The 19,940-nt window shown below is 40.7% G+C and overlaps 1 long non-coding RNA gene and 1 pseudogene across 2 annotated transcripts in view; both read right to left on the minus strand.

Moving 5' to 3' along the window:
- Positions 1-19,940, minus strand: part of LOC131751402 (uncharacterized) — a 407,034-nt gene that overhangs the window by 16,972 nt on the left and 370,122 nt on the right. The gene's annotated exons all lie outside the window — the stretch shown is intronic.
- On the minus strand, positions 15,652-16,342 carry LOC131750405 (tissue alpha-L-fucosidase pseudogene; annotated as a pseudogene).

A 19,940-nucleotide genomic window follows, 5' to 3' on the forward strand; every position in this document is an offset into this window, starting at 1 on the left:
GGTCAGGGGTTTCTGCCTCAGGAACCAGAGGAGCCTGAGTGACCCCACTGGGTGGCCAGTGAGGAACACGAAGCACTGATGGCTCCACCACTAGGGGACCCTCCCTAAATCTGAACAAGGTCAACCCTCTGTTACTCTTCCACCATCTCTTGCCCAGACTGGGGGAATGGAATAACAGCCCAATTCCAGGATGCTTCACAAGCCTTTGGAAGAGCTGGAAGATGATAATAGCCAGGTCAGAATCCAACAGGGAGTAGAGGCAGTGGCACTGGGTTATTGATGGTGTGGAAGGCTAATGAGGATGTGGAAGAGGAAGGGTTGAGTAAGGTAAAAACAGAGAAATGGGAACAGGAGGGAAATGAGTGTTTCCACTTCTTCCATATATAAAAAAAGAAAACAAAAAAGAAAAAAGGAAACTCACCACCACCACAACCAACAACACCACTTTGAGGAAATTTAGAATTTAGAAATTTAGAAAGGGAGTGACAGTTTTCAATTGGTCTCAAGGGTGGTTTGGTGACAGCATAGTAAGGTGGTAAAGCTTTACCAAGATGCTACCAGTAACCTCAGTTTGCTGCCAGCCAGAGGAATATGCAAGGAGTGACACCAATGGCTATTTCCTTTCTGTTGGCCGTCTTCTTCTACAAAGGTTTTAACATTTATATTGCAATACTACATGCAGGAAGGACATCCCTATGAGATGAGGAGGGGCTCTTATTTAGAGTCCCATTTTATTAATGGGAAGCTATGGTCACAGAGCATTACAGTCTCCCAGGGGCACATAATTTGAACAAAGTTAATCCAGAAATAGAATTGAAGTCCCACTCCAGTCCACTGTTCTTTCCATGAAACTAAACTAGGCACTGATTCCTAACATCCCTGTCAGCAGAGATATCCCCTGAGAACACAGGGATACTGGGCATGGCCTTTTGTGTCCCAGAAGAAGTTCCAGGAACAGATCCTCATTTATGGCACCTGAAGCTTAAACTTATGGGGCACTCTTTCACAGTATGAAATTTTCACAGTATGAAAATTCTTTTTCTTAAAAGAATTTTAAAAGATGAATGCAAAATCAGGTATGAAAGAGAAAATTACTTTGAATGAGTAAAGAAATGGCATCAAATCAGAAATTTTATAAAACTGACAAATGTCAAATAACACTATATTTTTATAGTCTGATACAGTTCTATAATGCTGGTTCCCCTACATTTTTTGACTTCATACTCTTTGAGTGCCTCTTTCTATGATAACGATTTTGTAATATTTTCTAGAAAGAAGATGGACAAGTAATTCATTCTTTCCTCTAGCGTGGTTGATCAAAATGCATTTATTATTGATGGTTTCAAAAAGTGACTTTTTGCTTCAGCCTTTTATTGGCAATGCCATATCTGTAAAGTCCTTATCAGTTTTTTTGCCTGAGAGGTCATTCTTACCCGAGGCCATAGCTTTTGGAGACTGTAGCCTCTCTACTACCCAGAGTCTTAGGTCCTCACTTTCTTCTTCCTCTCCAGGCCTGACCTGGAGAAAGGGGTCAGGACACCAGGTGGCCATGAAGCCCAGATCAAAGTGGTAATGAGCTGTGCCTGATTTGAATACTTTCTCACTGAACGAAGAGATGGGTCTGGCAGTTCAAGGTGGCCTGCTGGAAGGAGCTGTCATCAGGGGCCAGGCAGATGGAGAGGTTGTGCTCAGCCCGCCAGCCCAACCAGAAGTCCCAGGACTACCGCAGGCAAGGGCAGTGATGCCCCAAGGCTGAAGCAGTGTTCTTTGTCTCCTAGCTTAGTTTGACTACTTTCTCCTGTGGGCAAGAGCCTTGGAAAAGACCTTGAGTTTTCAGCTTCTCCAGCTATGCTGTGAATCCGCCTCTAGTTGGCCCTGGCCACAGTAGGAGATAGAAAGCTTGTTTTCAGAACCTTGCTTTTTCCTTGGAGCATTTCCTGTTTTTGGAATGTAACTGCAGTGGAAAGTCACAGATAAGGCATTTACAGTATTAAGATTTGAAGCTTAAAAGAACTTTTCTAACCTATCACTAATAAACTATCAAATTTTGATCAATCTTGTTAAAGGGAAGACAATTATCTTTTTATTCTCTCTATAGTAAATAATACAAAATCATCATATGAAGAGTGAATCAGAGTATGCAGCCAAAAAAAAGTGTAGGAAAAAAGTATTGTAGTGGTATGGCCCCCTCAGCAGCCCCATAACCCAGGGGAGTTACCCCCAATCCTATGGGGACTCATTCTTGGCTTCCTGGTAGAGCTCATTAAGAAATGCTTCCTTTTCAAATAAATGCCTGGGAACCATTTAAGTTGCCCTATACCTTGAGTGAATTTAGATCAGAAATACTTTTTAAAAATCCTCACGATTTTAAAGAACATAGCTGCATCTGTAGGACTCCATGGGACCAGTAGGGAAGATATTATGATGTTGGAGACTTTCCCTTAATTAAGCCAAAAAATAGGCACATCCATCACATGTATGTACTAAGTCAACACCAAGTCTGAGCTTAGCAGGTTTTGATCATCTACCAGCTGTATGAGCTATACCAAATTTCGTAACCTTTTTATTAGTCCTAGTTTCCTCACCGATTAGAAAGGAAATGATACTATAGTTATACTTAGCTTGAAGGATTTGAAAGCACCTATCATGGTGCCCTATATATGGTGCTTAATAAATGTTATTTCCTTCCCATGGCTTCACAATATAAGCTCTTGAATTTTACAGATGGTTTTCTTTGGTGTCTTTCATCTTTACTAAATGCTCCTTTTATGTAACTTGAGTTCCTGCTGGAACCCAAGAGACCCCATTGTTTTTAAGACCTTACTAATTTCTGACTTTTATTTTATCTTCTTCACCCAAAGACCAAACCCTGGACTCTTGCTTCCACTCTATAGTGCCTGTTTTCTGTGATGCTGACACTAATCCTTAGAACAAATGAGCTGACAGTGTTAGATCACTTCTTCACATAGCTTTTGATGTTCAATCTTCTGAGAAAAACTGGCTACACATCTCAGAGGGAGTATAAGGCATCACGATACATATCTACAACTTTTTCTCCTACTCAGACTTCTCCAGGCTGCACATATTTCTTATTTTAAGAGTGCCTGTGAGCAGTTAGGAGTCATGCACTTACGTATTCAATGGTATGTGTGATCGGATAGCACATGCTCGGGTATTCTGAACCCTTTCCTTTGAAATGGATGCTTTAATGCTTCAAAGTTTTCTGATATTCAGTGATATACTTTTCCAGACCTATTCTTAAAGTATGTTGATTTTAGGGTCTGCAGTAAGCTTTTATCTGCTCTTGGCTGTTGAATGTATCTGGCTCACTTATTTTTTAAAAATTCTATGTCTGCTTGTAGAGGGGCAGGAGGCTGGGAACAAGAAGGCAGGTAAGGTAGGATTCTGGCTCAAAACAAGTTGATTAAAAAGTAGTGATTGCCTTTCAGATCCTCGGCCTCACTCTCAACGTGAGAGAGTTGTTTTCAAAGGTGCAAAGAGATGGCTAGAAACCAATGGGCAGGCCTGTTGGGATGTAAAAGTGATCAACATGGGCACAGTCCATATCAGCAGTGCCTTCTGATTGCAAAGGGAAAGGATACAATGGCTTCCTTCAAACTGACCTGTGTTCCCAAACTTAAAGGAACAAGGGAAATGCTTGCAGAAACTTTAACTTTGGGACTTCCCTGGTGCTCCTGTGGGTAAGACTCCATACTCCCAATGAAGAGGGCCTGGGTTTGATCCCTGGTCAGGGAACTAGATCCCACATGTGTGCCACAACAAAGAGTCTGCATGCCACAACTAAGAAGTCCACATGCCACAACTAAAAGTCCACATGCCGCAACTAAAAAAGATCCTGTATGCCACAACTAAGACCCGGCACCGCCAAAATAAATAAATAAATAAATATTGAAGGGAAAAAAAAAAGAAATTTTAACTTGAGCAGATAGGCTTGTGGCATTAGCATAGTACCCTGAGTTCTTTGGAGCCAAGGCGATGGCTAGATTTTCTTCACTAATAAATGTTTTATTCACATAGTCATACCCAATTCCATTATCTGTACACATACAAGTTTTTTTGGTTTGTAGCAGACCATTTTGTATTAAAGTTATTCAAAAATCATGGTCAATTGCTAAGATGTATCCTCATAAGAAATAAATCCTTGTCATGACCATAGAAGTAAATAGACTGTTCAAGTTAAAACTTAGGAGTAATTTAATCTAATCCAGTCATTTACAGATGGGAGAACTGAGGCTCAAGTTGTTCATGCAATTTGGTCAAAGAAAGTTAGCAGCAAACCAGCATTAGCACCCAGGTGTTCTAATGTGTGACTGAAGCCAAGATATTTTTTAATATGATAATACTTGTTCATCATACTGGAATAAACTGGAAGGTACTTGAGGACATCTACATGGGTTAGGTGAAAATATTTATTACATTTTCTTTATATTGTATTACTGTGATAATAAAAATAAAATACAGAGAATTAGAGATGGATATTAAATATTGAATTTGTATAAAAGCCCCAAATAAAATCTTTACCAAAAGTTTTAATGAGAAAGTTGAGCTTGCTTTCATGCACATAACTCTTTTATACCAAGTTTTATGTTTGAAATGGCTACAAGCAAATCCTGATCAAGTCTTTTTAATGATCTCTCTTCAAATTCTTGATAGTCACCACTGATGAGAAACTTTGTTCCCACAAGTGGTGCTAAAACATTTAAAGCCGTTTTTTATAGCCATTCAAAAATTTACAACAGTTGAAATGATCTTTAAAGAGTTGAAGAACTCTTCTTTTTTATTTTCTTTGACCGATGTAAATGTTGAAAATGTCTTTTGATAATGGAAATGGATTTCAAATCCAGTCAAACTTTTTTGTTCTAAGTATTTCAAAAGAAAGGTGCTTGAACATGCAGAATGTTCACTCAGCGCTAGCGCCCTTGCCCAGCCACCTGCGTGGACTTTTTTAAAAGGGCACATTTAAATGGGTCTAACTACCCAGTATATGTGAAGAAAGAGGTGCAGTGCTGCCTTTGGAGCTATGCCTTGCAGCAGTTGCCCCTGGCCTCCTCTTCTCTCCATCGTCCTCTCTCAGCCCAGGCTTGGACTGCACATGAGTCTCCTCGGGCCCCTGGAACAAGTCTCTAGCATCTCTTCAGCCCTCTGACAACCGTGGGCAACAGTGTGCTCTGCAGCGGACAGTTGAGGTATTTAGTAAAGAGCACCTCTTGGGAGAGCTCAGTGCCTTGCCAAGGAACTCATGCTATCTGCCATCTACAGGTACTGTGGGGCGTGCTGCCAGAGCCTCTCAGGCTGCCCTTGATGAGTCCTGGACTGACAACCAGCTCGGGACCTCAGTTATCCCAGACCTCAGGCGCTGAGGGTTCACTAGATCACAGTATACCTGTAACCTCTTTGAGCACATCAATCAGGAAGCCCAGAGAGGTACAAATGAGGCCCAGGTCTGCAAGTGACAGACCAAGACCAGAATGGCACTGTCCACCACTCAAATCTGTGCTCTCCCCCCTTTCCAAGGTGCATCTCTATTAATAATCTGGCCAACATACCATCCTTGAGCTGAAGGTAATTTCTCCCCTGTTCTACCAGTGGACCAGCACTGTGGTAGCTTTCCTTCTCCTGTCTAATAAGCTAGGGTCCTGGAAATTCAAACAATTAGTATCCAATTGAAATTTTATTTTGCAAATAAATTATTATACTTAATCCTATTATACCCACTGTGTGATCACAGAGGTTGCTGCTTTCTTCCCCCAAATGTTCAATGTCAATGAGACCTGCATCACTGACCACTTTAAAAACGAGCATCGCTACGGATAGAAAAATAAAATCAAGCAATTTCTTTTATCATTTTTTCACCCAAACGCCATTCATTAGCTGACTTTGCATACACTTCATCCATTTCAATTCCCCTGGGCTGAGCAATTTATGTTGTAAAGAGCTGCAACCTGCACTAAAAATGCCCTTCTTCCATCTTTCCTTTAAAAAAGAAAAACATTTTTTTTCTGTGACTGGTAAGAAGTGCTGAGTGGACAGCCCTGGTGGCTTCTGTTTACACTGTAAGCAACTGTGGCACAAATCAGCACCAGTTTCTCTTGACTTCTGCCTGGAACAACATTATCTTTCAGGGACCCACTCTGGGGGTCCAGAGGCTGATGTATTCCTTGCTGTCACATGTATGTGCCTAAGAGAGCAATTTTAGCCCTTCTGATGCTGCCAGAAACCGTGGACAGTGATGGGTGTCACCATGCCACCATATTCTTTTCATAACCCATTAGCAGCACACATTTATTGAGTCCCTACTATGTACAAAGTCATGTGTTAAGTTCTGTCTGCTAAGTTTATGTACTAAGTAGTATGTACTAAGTCTATGTGTTAAGGATAGAAGAAATAATAATAAATACTTGTTGAACATTTCCTGTGTGCCAGGCACTAAATCAAATGTGTTAAAATAGCATTATCTGGTTAGGCCTCTCTCACTATGATGCAATGAAGGCTTTATTGTTATCCCAATCTTATGCATAAGCACATTCCCAAGATTATGACACCTCTGTAAAAAGGTTCTCCCTACTTACTTTATCTAATACAAGTACCTTTTTCTCCATCTCAGCTCCTTGTTTGTTTTTCTCATGATACTCTTCATACTTTTAAATTTATTTGTTCACTTATTGGGGTTTTTTTGCCATCTCCCTCACTAGTGTATTATGCTCCATGTGGCTAGAGGTTGTGTACCTTTTGTTTTACTGCCTAGCAGAGTACCTGGACACACAATATGATTTCAGTAAGTGTTGGATGGATGCATGAACGAATGAGCGAATGCATGAATAAAACTGACAGGAAGAAATTAAGTGCCTTGCCCAAGGTCATAGAGCTAGTGAGTGACAGAGCTGGAATTCAATACCCACACGTTGAAGCGCATCTATACCCTCCTAAATACTGGGTTGGCCAAAAAGTTCAGTTGGGTTTTTCCATAAGATGTCACAGAAAGACCCGAACAACCTTTTTGGCCAACCCAGTATATAATAATTCTGTTGGGAATTTTAAATGTAGGCACAGAAAGCAATACAGAGGATTCAGGGGGTCTGTACCTGAGAGAAAAACTCTTTTCTCGGTATAGTCTGGAACTACTTCCTATTTTAGAACTCGGTAGATCCTCAGATGAATGCAGGTTGAGATACCTGCTAAATATACTGATCCACCGACCACATCACCCTTTCTCACTCATCCTTTGATTTCTCTCCTCCATTTTCCTTTGTGTTATTATCATCCTAAAGTGATGCAGTGGAATTTCCACAGAGGAACTAGTTTGGTGATGCCCTCCTTCCAGTAGGGCTGGGTCATCTGTTGAGGCAAATGTGCCATTGAAGAAAGACCCCACCAGTATCATCATGATAGCTTCACTGACAGTGGGCATTGGGCCAACTAGACCTTTCAAGCACATGCATAAAGTAACTGGTATGTCTCTGTGGCCCATCAACTTGTGCATTCAAATGAGGTCCCATTAACATTATTATCTTAAATTACTTTCTCTCAGCCTCACCCAGCTCCAGCCTCCCTGGCAAGGCTTCCCAGTGCATTCCTGGGAGTCTCCAAGGAGTGTCTCCTCTAGCTCACACACCTTTCATGCAAGTCCCCAAGCACTCCAACATCTTCTATTCCTCCACTCATGACACAGCAGGAGGGAACCTCACCATGGCAGCAATGGATGATGCCCATGATGGGAACACAGCGTTTGTAACACAGGCGACATCTCCCTCACTCTCTGGGTTCCTCAGAACAGGAAGGGCGATGGTCCTCATCTGGGTTCTGTGCCACACTTCAGTGTGCACAGGAGGGGTCACTTTGGGGTCCAGATGACAAAGTCCTTCATGAAAATAGCTCCTTCAGCTTCTCCCATCAACTGGTAACCCAGCCCAGGGAATCAGTTGCAAGCAAAGGCTAGACCATGTCTTCAATTCTCCATGTCTCTGTGCCCCTCTCAAAGCCACGTAAAACAAAACAAAACAAACAAACAAACAAACCACCACCAAGAACAACACTAGCACACTCTGTCTCCTTGTTCCCAAAACAAGAGCTCTCATGGATACCAACTCATACAAAGTTGTACCCACAATAATAACTGGTACATACTGGTATGTGTGTGTGTGTGTGTGTGTGTGTGTGTGTGTGTGTGTGTGTGTGTGTATACACACTAGGAGACCCAGAGTAGTCTCTCCTGTTTCAAAAGCAACCGCATTCTGACCCTTGATCTGTGTCCATGCTACCATGCACCAAGGGTATGCCCTATATGCCAGCCCCCACCACTCATGGCTCAGGGATGCCACCATCCCACTGACCCAGTGTGCCCTGTAAACACTATACAATGCATATTCCTTGTCTCCTTCACCTGCTCAGTCAGCAGTTCTGCTTGTGTCAGTTAGCTATAGCCGCAAAACATTATACAACAAACCACTCCCAATGTTGGTGGCTTAAAAGAACAATCATTTATTCTCACTCATACATGGGATTTGGCTGGTCCAAGCTTGGTTCAGCTGGCCTTGATTTCAAGCTACAGATTGGGTCAAGATCTGCTGTACATGAATTTTCTCATCCTGTTTAGATCACCAGGCTGGCCTTGGCATTTTCTTCTCATGGCAGAAACACAAGAAGGGCCAGCCCAATTGTACCAGCATATTTCCAGTCTCTACTTCTGTCACATCTGCTACTATTCCACTGGGCAAAGCAAGTCCCATGACCCAGCCCAACATCAATGGAGCAGGAAAGTACACTCCTCTGTTAAGGTATGGAGGGGCAGGAATTGGGTACAAGAGTGAATATTTGCTGAATAATCACCTAATGTACCATGCACCCAAATCCAAACGTACAGGGTCAGTAAACATGCCATCGGGATGAAGTCAAGATTTGGTCTGAGACAGACTGCTCTAAGAAGGTTATGTGAAAGAACACATCCATGTCTTATAGAGTACAAATAGTTCACATCAAAGCACTACCACTTGGCTTTTTGGTCAGCTACTGGATGATCCTGTTTGAAACAGTCATGACTTGCCCAGTGAGGGACCCTGGTTTCCAGAACCAATGCAGCCTCGTCTCCAAAGAAATCACCCCTTCTTCTCTGACTTGTATTACAAGCTATTTGAGTTGTCTGGGCTCCAGAATCTTCTGTTTACTTTCTCTCTCCCTATCCCATGCCCATTTTCAACTCCCCTGGGTTCATACTTCTCTCCCTGTCCCAGACTACTTCTGGAGAAGTCTATGATGGCTTTGTAAACTCAGAAGAAGAAGAAACAGTGGTCCCTTCCTAACTCCCTCCTTCGTCCAGTTCAAGTTACATGTGTGTGGGTAGATATATCTCTCTATATGTGATACACCATTTTCAGTAACCACATGCACAGCACTTGCCCTCCCTACAGGGGAGGAAAGTTACAGCACTATGCTGGGGCCCCATCTTGCCTCTATTGTTCTGCATTGCCTTTGGTCTGACATAGTCACATAGAAACTTTCTTTCACAGGAACAGTGACATAGAGTTTAGTCACATGGTTAATTCTTCAAAGTCAATATTTGCAAAAAACGTAAGCACAACATGGTATTGCCTTGGAGTTGTTGATTAATCCCTTCCTTAGGTTTCCCTTCTTTAAGTTTCCTTTTTATTTTCAGCTCATCGTTAGTCCCATAATGGGGTGTGTGCCAGGTTGTGTGAGTGCATTTTCTTGTTGCCCCAAAGCCTGGTAAGGACTATCGTGAACCTTTATTCTGGACGTAGTCATACAGACTTCCTCCTCCTATCTTGTTCCAGGAAGAATGGCAAGAATGACTTAATCCAGCATCCTTGGGAAATAAGAGACCAGCCATAGATGGCTGAGAGAAGCAATGTTGATACCAACATAATCCACAACCTAGATGATGAAGATGTCTGTCACCTGTTTGGAAAGCTAAACATCATCTTGAAGTAAACAGTTCTTTGATACCCACTTCATGTACAAAGAAAAGGAGGCATGTGGACAGATTAAATAACAAATAAGAGTCACACTGTGAATTGTTGGGAGCTTTAAATGACTTCTAGGAGTCTCTGCTTGTCAAGACATTGAAGTCCTCTCTTGAGACTCGGCACCATGAATCTTTCACTGCACAAATCCCCTTTTACATGGCTTTTAGATGGGAGCGAGAAGTGGAATTGAGAAAATACCAGAAAAGTTCTGTAAGAGAAAGGTGAGCCACTTCAGTATCCTACCAACTTTCCACTCCCCCCTCCTAAAGGTTCAAACAAATTTTAATCACAAATCTTCTGGTTTTCCAACCCATCCGCTACAACACGGGATAGGGAATTTTCCTTTTTGTGTGTCTGTTTATATGATTGCTTATGTAGCCTGCAGACCTCAGAGAAATGTAACATTGGTTTCTTTCAAATATTAGGGCTTTGCTCTATTTTATTTTCACTTCCAAAAATGTAAAGTCTGAGTGTCTTAGCTTGGGATCATTAAGTGCCAAGAAATTAGCTAAGTAACGTGGCTTATAGAACTTGGGGCAATTATAGCTTCTTGCAAAGCTGAAAAGAAGAGCTTTTGAGTCAAGGCCATTCAGCAAAGCTCAGGCTAAAGGAAAATTCCATTCAGTTTTGTAAAACCTTTTTGCTGGGAAAGAAGTAAAAACTAATTTAGAAACCAATGAAGAAACCTAAAATTCATCCAGACAGGCTTCTCTGGACAAAGGCCTTCAGCAGGTTTCTGCCTGTTACTGGAATCAGAACATCTAACGTCCACTATCTCTTGGGTCCTCTTTATTCCCAGAGCTCACAGTCAGCCTGTTTCCCATTCCTCTGTGCCAGCACATCTGTTAATGTCCCAAGTGGCTTCCTTTACAGCCGTGTGATCATCTGTGTATTATTAACTAACCTCAAATTAAAGTAATTACTTGGTGCTTAATTTTATGTAACATTTCTTTGTAATGTGTACAAAAGAAATTTGTTTTTATAGGAGTTTGGTAAATAGCATGTGCCATGATTAATTAGAGAATATAATGGGTCTGTTGATTTGAAATTAAATTCAGTGCAACAGTCTTCTCTAAAAATAATTTCTTAAATGACATTTCAAGGTGTGTGAGCCTCTAAAAAAAAAGTGAACATCCTGCATCCATAGTCTTTATGCTCTGTCCTAGATCTATCTGTTGGATTTTACTTGCTAAAGGACTCACTTTTACTTTTCTCAGATAAAAAGTGTGCCTATAGCACTCTAAGAAACAGCAACATTCAAAGAGCTATTTCAATCCTTTTTGGAACAAAGTAGAGTATAAATGAATAAACTAACAAATAAGCGAATCCTTAACTACCTGGAGGTCAGTTACAGTTCAGTGTAGTTCATTCCCCTCCAGCTACATGCGTTCTTCCCTGTCATTTTAAGACACCTGCATTCTTGCCTCAGGGCCTTTGCACTTATTCCTTCTGCCTAGACATCTTTCTGCGTGGGTTTTCATGTGACTCAAATCTTAGACAGGGACTTCTCTGACCATCCAAGCTATGGAAGTCCCCTGACCCAGTCCCTCTCACATCACTGTGTTTAATGTTTTATTCACAGAACAAATCACTCTGATATTATCTGGCTTTGTGTTTGTTCATTGCTTTTCCTCTGTCTCCTTCTACAGAAGGTAAGATCCTTGAGAACAAAAACTTGTCTGCCTTATCCTCCTTATATCTCCAACACCTAGAAAGATGCCTGATACATTAGTTGGTGCTTAATAAATCTTTATGAAATGAATGAATGAATTGCATTGTTCTCACAAGCCCCTTCAAATAACCATGTTCCTAAAGGAGAGAAAGCACAATTGGCTTTAAAAGTTTCTTGAAGAAACAGAAAGAGAAATTCAGTTATTTGTTGACTAGGCATGAGATGCATTGGAAGGAAATGAAAAATTAAAATGTAAACAAATTCAATGACAGGAAGAGCAGAAATAAAGGTTGGTACTAATTGCTTAGTTTGCACAAACACAAAATACCAGCTGGGAAGTGAAACCTTCAATTAGATGGCACCTTCTTTCTTTATAAACCCAATAGCCAGTTTGAATTATTCCCATTAAAATAACTTAGCCAAGGGGCTTCCCTGGTGGCGCAGTGGTTGAGGGGCCGCCTGCCGATGCAGGGGACACGGGTTTGTGCCCCGGTCCGGGAAGATCCCACATGCCGCGGAGGGGCTGGGCCTGTGAGCCATGGCCACTGAGTCTGCACGTCTGGAGCCTGCGCTCCGCAACCGGAGAAGCCACAACAGTGAGAGCCCCGAGTTACCTCAAAAACAAAACAAAACAAAACAAAACAAAAAACTTAGCCAAGACACTGTCTTTGCTGATAGTAAACAAAAAGATCTGAAGATTCTTTCAACTTCCATATGTTTAAGACAGGATTCTTGGGGTTGATACAATGTTTCACTGTATAGAGATACAAGGAAGCATGAGATGAGGGTGCTGCAGCAATAGAGTTTCTGACAGAGAATAAAAACTAAGAGGTATAAATTTCCATGATAGGTGTCATACTATATTTAAGGTTTAACCTCAAAATACACTGACGTCTCTCTTTCTCCCCAGACTCCCATGCCTTTTAAAGCTCTTCTCAACTCAACATGAAGTCTATATCAAACAGTGGGACTGGCCTACTAGTATTAACAAGATTTTATTCCCTAATTATGAGTGGGATCTGGAAAATGTCTATATTCTGATTTTCTCAATGTGCTTAGGGTGAACAGAAGTCTAGGTGGCTCAGTGTGCAATAAGTTACAATTTCCCACCTCTGCCATTTACTAACTAAACTTCAGCAAGATACTGAATTTCTCTGAGCCTCAGATTGCTCATCTGCAAAATGGGCCTGATGTAACTCCTGTGGATTAAATGTAAAGCACTTGTTTTTATGTAATTGTATGTGTCAAACTTTGTACCTATTACTTTTGGATTTTCAGTTGTAATTTAGAGAATTATTCACATGCCAGATTTTAGGGTAATTTATCCAGGTTTTTTTTTTGTTTTTGTTTGTTTGTTTGTTTTGGTTTTTTTTTTTGCGGTACGTGGGCCTGTCACTGCTGTGGCCTCTCCCGTTGCGGAGCACAGGCTCCGGACGCGCAGGCTCAGCGACCATGGCTCACAGGCCCAGCCGCTCCGCGGCATGTGGGATCTTCCCGGACCGGGGCACGAACCCATGTCCTCCTCATCGGCAGGCGGACTCTCAACCACTGCGCCACCAGGGAAGCCCTTCATCCAGTTTTTTTTAATATGTTATTTTTTACCTGTAAATTTCCCAATCATTTAAAATTTGTCCTGGTATACGGTATAAGGAATGGCTTCAATTTTATCTCTTTGCATATGGCTATCTAGTTATCCTAATACCACTTGTTTAAACGTCATCTTTTCCTCACTAATTAGGGATGCCACTTTTATCAAAACTAAATTTTTACATGCAGTTTGGTCTATTTCTGAATTTTATACTTTGTCTAGCTATTCATACATTAATACCAAACTGTTTTAATTGTAGAGGTTTATGATATGATTTAAAATTATACAATTTTTTGAGGGGGTTCCTGGCTATTCTTGCATGTTTATTCTTCCAAACATACTATATTATCAATTTAATTAGCTCTAGGAAAAAAACTGATAGCATTTTTACTGGAATTTTATGAAATTGTTTATATAAATATAGGAATAACTAAGATCTTTACAATGTTGCATTTTTCTATGAACACAGTTCATCTTTCCAACTAAGTTAATTTTATATTTTCATGACTGCTTATAATTTTCTTCACATAGGTTTTGAACATTTCTTGTTAAACATACACTGAGGTATTTTGTTTTTAGCTATCAGACATACAGTCTTTTCTTCCATTATGTCTTCTAACTGGTTTTTGTGTCTATTGATTCAATAATCATATTGTGGTAGTATTAGTATTGTTGTTCTGAAACTGTTGTGTATGTAACAAAAATGTATATATATTGGTGTCATTGAGAACAGGGATTTGCAGGTTTTGGTGAGAGCAGTCACAAATGTAAGATCAATGACAGTAAGTAAAAATCCTGTAGTTCTGAAAATGAATCTGAGGTAGCAATACTAATTCATAATATGTGTTTTAAAAGACTCATTTTCTAGTTCTGTCCACTGGAAAAGCCTGTAAACAATGGTTAACCCAACAGCAATGAGCACTTTCAGAACCCTGATTGTGTCTCTAAATACTATTTCCCACCAAAAGGAACCAAACCTCTTGGAAAGATGGCTGATTCCAGGTGTGAGGCAGGAAGTTTATTAAATGAATCTGGAATATCTTGTCATACCAAGTAGTAAGGAAGCAGCAATGGAAAACTACCAGGATTCTGTCCTAAGAATTTGGGCTCTAGCTTAAAGATGGGATCATTTGAGCATCAGTAGGGGATGCTAAATGCAATGGATTGAAACATATCAAGTATGTTTAAATCCATAAGTTCAGTACGATACCAAAAAACTAAACTCGTTAATCACCTTTAGAGGATGCTAGGGAACCAATCCATTGTGTTTTAAAAACAAACAAACAACAACAAAAACAAAACAAGAAACTGGTCTCAGAGTAATGAAAGAATCAAGAGGAACTTTCTCTTTACAGAATTTTTTCAACTAATAAATGAATAAGGAACGACAGAATTAGGATATCACCATTTGCAACCCCTAATGAATTAATGAATCTGGGTAATGACCACCGATGGCTGCTCACATCACCAAAAAGAGACAATCAGGCATTTTATACCTTCTAACAGAAGTGCAAAACACTGCATGTGAAATAATCTTGACAAAATAATTGAACCTGAATCTTACCAAGCCTCTAAAGCTAACTACCAATTTAAAGCTTACGATGACAGAGGAACACATTAAACAACATCACAATCAACAAAATCCAAACTGTTGGAAACCCCAGGACAAACAGCCAGTTTCTTCAACAATAACAAACCAACAAAATTACAAGGAAAATAAACAAAGAAATAAATGGTAGGAAGACCTACAAAATTTTGTTGACATGCAAATGTATTTATTTGATCATATTTGAAAATGCAGGGTAGAATAAATCCATTTTCTTCATGGTATCACTGTAAACAGACTGAATTTCAGAGCTCTTAGCTTGCTTCACAGACTTCTGAAGAGTGAACATAAGCAACCCAGCAAGCCTCTTCCTTCCCCTCCAGGCTCTCCCGCACTTGTTGGGGTGGGGTGCTGCTGGGAGGGGTTGGTGATAACTGATGCTAAATAAGTATCAGATGGTGAAATTGTCAAACTCTTTCTACCTCCTCCCATAGGCAACGGATGACTTGGATTATTCTTTAACTATAGTCATTGAGTAATCAAGTAAGTTTATCAAACACAGAATGGAGGGAAGTTTCCATTGTAGATAATTTCCAAAGGTAGGAATGGATGAACTCAGAGCTTAATTATTCAGTCCCTTCTTTTGTTGTCCAGAGTGAAGTATGCTAGCGATGGAGCTCAGATCCTTGGTCCATTGAGTCATTGGTGTAATGCACTCAGTTCCTTTGGAAAAGCCATCTTTGGATGGGGAAGAGAAGTTAGTTTATTATAATGATGGTACTATATGAGGAAAATCAAAGCAGCAAGCAGCAGGCAGTGACCCTTTCCTCTTGAACTCCAATGATCATTCCACTCCTGTCAGCTTTACAGTCCAAGCAAACTCAACTGGGAGAGCAGAGGATCAGATCCAAGAAAGGAGGAGGCTTTTACCCAGATCTGTGGACCACTTCAGATCTTCCTGGATCCCAGCATCCTTACCTTTGTAGCTGAGGTAGTTATGAGGGTATACCATACAATTACCGTGTTCTTTTTCCATTGCACCCTCCATGGTTTAGATGCATAGATAACCTCCCCATTATGCTCAGTCACTTCCCAGCAGCAAGACACCTTTCTTGGAAGATGATAACAATCAGTCCATTTTTAGTTGGTCCAATGTTGAGAGGACAGTTGCCCCCCAGAGTTACTGTCTGAACCAGTTCTGAAATGATTTAAGATTCACTTGCGATGTCAGACATGGCCATGTCCCAATGATAGTCCTAGGATGCCTTGTCCATAGTGGTGCACATCTCCTACTTGTGATCTAGCAACCTCCCTGGTTTGAATTTACCTTGATAGTTGCAGTATCCTCCATGATAACAGGAGTATTTCTGACTCCATCATCAATCACTACCACTTTATCCTTGACAAGGATATCATTGTAGAGCCAAGAAAGAAAATTTGTAGAGTTCCAATAAGTATCAGGATATTCTTACTCTCCATCAGACCAAAAGCAGGTCAGGTTTCTACTTGCTAACAAGGTCATAAAGCTCTGCCATTGTCTTCACACAGAAAAATACTGTGTTTTTGAAGCCATTTTTCTTAAAATAGGTAGAGTGGGTGGAACCATTCTAAGAATGGGTGATACAGTCCATAGCTGTATGTTCTTCTTCAGGACAGCTGCTCCCAACTCATCAACTTATCAAAACACAGTGGGGCTCAGGTCCTCCAAGTTCCAGCTCCACGACACAGTACTCCGCCAGTTTGTGAAGCCTTGGTGATGCTTTGTGGTCAAGACTATATATGGAGCTTGGAAGAGGTCAGCCCACTTGGGGTGGAAGAAGTCTTGGTGAACTGCCACCGCAAATCCAAGTAGCTAAAGCACGGTGGGTGGTTGTCACACCTGAAGTGCTTGTCCTGGGGCTGCCACTCGCCCTTCCAGTGCCACCAGAACCACTTGCTGCCCCAGGCTGGTGCCCAAAACATACTCCAGGCCACTACACCCCAAATGTTGTCTCATGGAACCAGCCCAGAGTGAAGACTCAGCCCACCCCAGGTACAGCGGCACCCAGCCCATGCTGAGCCCCGAGTGCCCTCCCAGCCCTCCTAGCAGCAGCCGTTCGCCTGCCACCCCATCCCGAGAGTGGGGACACCTCTCTCTTGGTTTATTGACTTTTAATATACCAAGCCTAATGAAGGGAGCTTGTTTGGAACCTGACTCAAGCAAAGGAAACATTTTGTTATGTGCTGTTTTAAGGAAAACAGAACCAGTATGGTGTTCATGGAAAGTAGATGAGATGGGCTGCAGAAATCAGGAAGAACTGAGAGCACTGGGGTCCAGAATTGGGGGTGAGGGGGTGAAAGCACAGGCCAAGTGAGGCAGACGCGGCTCCTTCCTCACTAAGTGACACCCGTCACAACCTCATTTATCTATTGTTTCCAATTTGCTCATCTGGGAAATATTTGGGTTTGAAAAGAATCTTAGAATAGGGATCCAGAAAAAGCTTAGCTGTATTAAACCGTGCCTTCCAATTCAACTAGAGATAAAACAAGAGAGGAAGGAGACATATCTCCAAATTCAATTCTCCTATCTTCGTTTATGTTTTATGGGGAACTGATGTCATTCACAAAAGAGACATTGTTTCCCCAGGGGAGACAGCAGGTGTACATTTTCTCTCAAGGCTATTTAATTGCTGTCAAGAAGACATATGATTAACAAAACCAAATGCTGGAAATATGAAGTATAGACAATTTTAAAGTTGTTTATATAGTTGATTACAGTATATCACACAATGTGTTTATTTGCCATAAACCTGCCTATCAGAGATTGTTTCCACACCTGTGCATCTGCACTAAACAGCCCACCGCTTAGCTGTGTGTAAATTCCCAGCTGAGAGAATGGCCAGCACCCGGCAGAAGCATCTTTCTCTTGTGGCGTCTGTTACCCCTTGGGCACCAGCTTTGCACCAGTGAAGGTGGGGCCTGAGCCCTGCGGACCCATAGCATCCCCTGCTTTGATGAGAGAGCCCTTTGAGCTCTACAGAAGGAAAATAGTATGGAAATGACAGGCCTTTGCGGTAATTCATTGTTCTTCGTGACGTTGCTGCTCAAAGTGAGGCCCACTGTCTGTATTCTGCTGGTTATTGTTCAGAGATGAGACAAGAACGGAATTGAGAGGAAGTATTTAGAGTTGTTGACAGCCATGTGGCAGCCTAAGTTTATGTCTGTTGAATCTAATTCAAAAATGGGACTTGAATTTTGTGTATATTGATATTTTATTCCATTTTAAATTATTTTTTATTGCACTTTGCAAAATATCAGGCTGTGACAGATTGGAAATAAAAAAAGAAACTGATCCTTCACCACGCATAGTTTGAGAAGCATTGCTTCAGAGCAATAGCCCACATGCATGCTACATCCCAGGGTTTCATTTTGATAGTTTTTCATCTGACAGTTCCCAAGGGGCAGCCAATGGCAAAAAATGTGGATCTACAAAGATGGTCTCCCTGAAGGGTCAGAAGGTCCCTCACAGGTGAGAAGCAGGTATCTAATCTACCACACATGTGTTGGGTCCATGGCGGGGGTTGGTAGACCTAATGAAACCAACCCAGCTGACCCCTTGTCACAGCATAACTGCAGGCTTTTCACTAGTACTAGTAGCAGCAGCAGCTAAGATTTACAAAGGACTCATTATGATGCAGATACTGTTCTAAATAATTTATATATACAAAATATTAAATAGCTCCTCTCTCTTTGGAGTAATATATAGTCTCCCCTATGCATGTAGCAAGAGAAGTATAGCATCAAGTCTGTTTACAGTGATTCCTTGTATAGCTATGAAAATTTGCTAACAACTGGCCTCTTTTTGGGGTATTTCAAGACATCATGCCATGTATACTAGAGACAATAATTAAAGAATGGAAACATAATACCCAGGAAATAAGAGTCTTGTGTTCAGATACTAGGAATAGAGCATAGCTGGAAAAAAATTTAATACAGAAACAGCATTCAGTATTGGAAATTGGGGGATAGGGGGAATAGGGGAATAGGGGGATAGCTTGGACTATGTTTTCATTTTTTGTTGTTGTTGCATTTGGAAATTCTTGGGCATGAAACAGAGAAAAAAATATAAATGTAAGAAGCAAAGACAACAACATAAGACAACTTGCATCAGAGCATAGAGACATTATCCAAGATGAATTCTTCCATCTACAACTTTTCTCCCCCCCAACCTGGCTGATTTTCTGAAAAGATAAACAAAATTTTAAAACCTTTAGATGGACTAAAGAAAAAAGAGAAAAGACTCAAATACATAAGATCAGAGATGAAAGAGGAAACATTACAACTGATACTACACAAATACAAAGGATCACAAGAGACTATTACAGTTATATGCCAACAAACTGGATAATTTAGAAGAAATAGATATATTCCTAGAAACATACAATCTATCAAGACTGAATCATAAAGAAATAGAAAATCTGAACAGAGCAATAACAAGTAAGGAGACTGAAAAACCTCCAAATAAAGAAAAGCCTAGGACCAGATGGTTTCACTGGTGAATTCTACCCAACATTTTAAATTAATGCCAATTCTTCCCAAACTCTTCCAAAAAATTAAGAGGAGGGAATACTCTCAAACTTGTTTTATGAGGCTAGCATTACCCTGATAACAAGGCCAGATAAGGATAGTATAAGAAAGAAAAAACTATAGACCAATATCCTTGATGAATATTGATGCATAAATTCTCAACAAAATACTAGCAAACCAAATTCAATAGCACATTAAAGGGATCGTACACCATGATCAAACTGGATTTACCCCTGGGATGCAAGAGTGTTTCAACAGTGCAAACCAATAAATGTGATATACCACATTAATAGAATGAAAGATAAAGATCAGATGATCATCTCAATAGATGCAGAAATAGCATTTGACAAAATTTAATATTCTTTCATGATAAAAACTCTCCACAAACTGGATAATGAAAGAAGATATTTCAACATAATAAAGGCCATATATGACAAACCCACAACTAACACCATACTCAGTCTTTTCCTCTAATGTCACCATTCCTATTCAACATAGTACTAGAAGTCCTAACCAGAGCAATCAGGTAAGAAAATGATATAAAAGGCAACCAAATTGGAAAGTAAG

This window comes from Kogia breviceps, chromosome 2 (genome assembly GCF_026419965.1).
Source record: "Kogia breviceps isolate mKogBre1 chromosome 2, mKogBre1 haplotype 1, whole genome shotgun sequence".
Lineage (NCBI taxonomy): Eukaryota > Metazoa > Chordata > Mammalia > Artiodactyla > Physeteridae > Kogia > Kogia breviceps.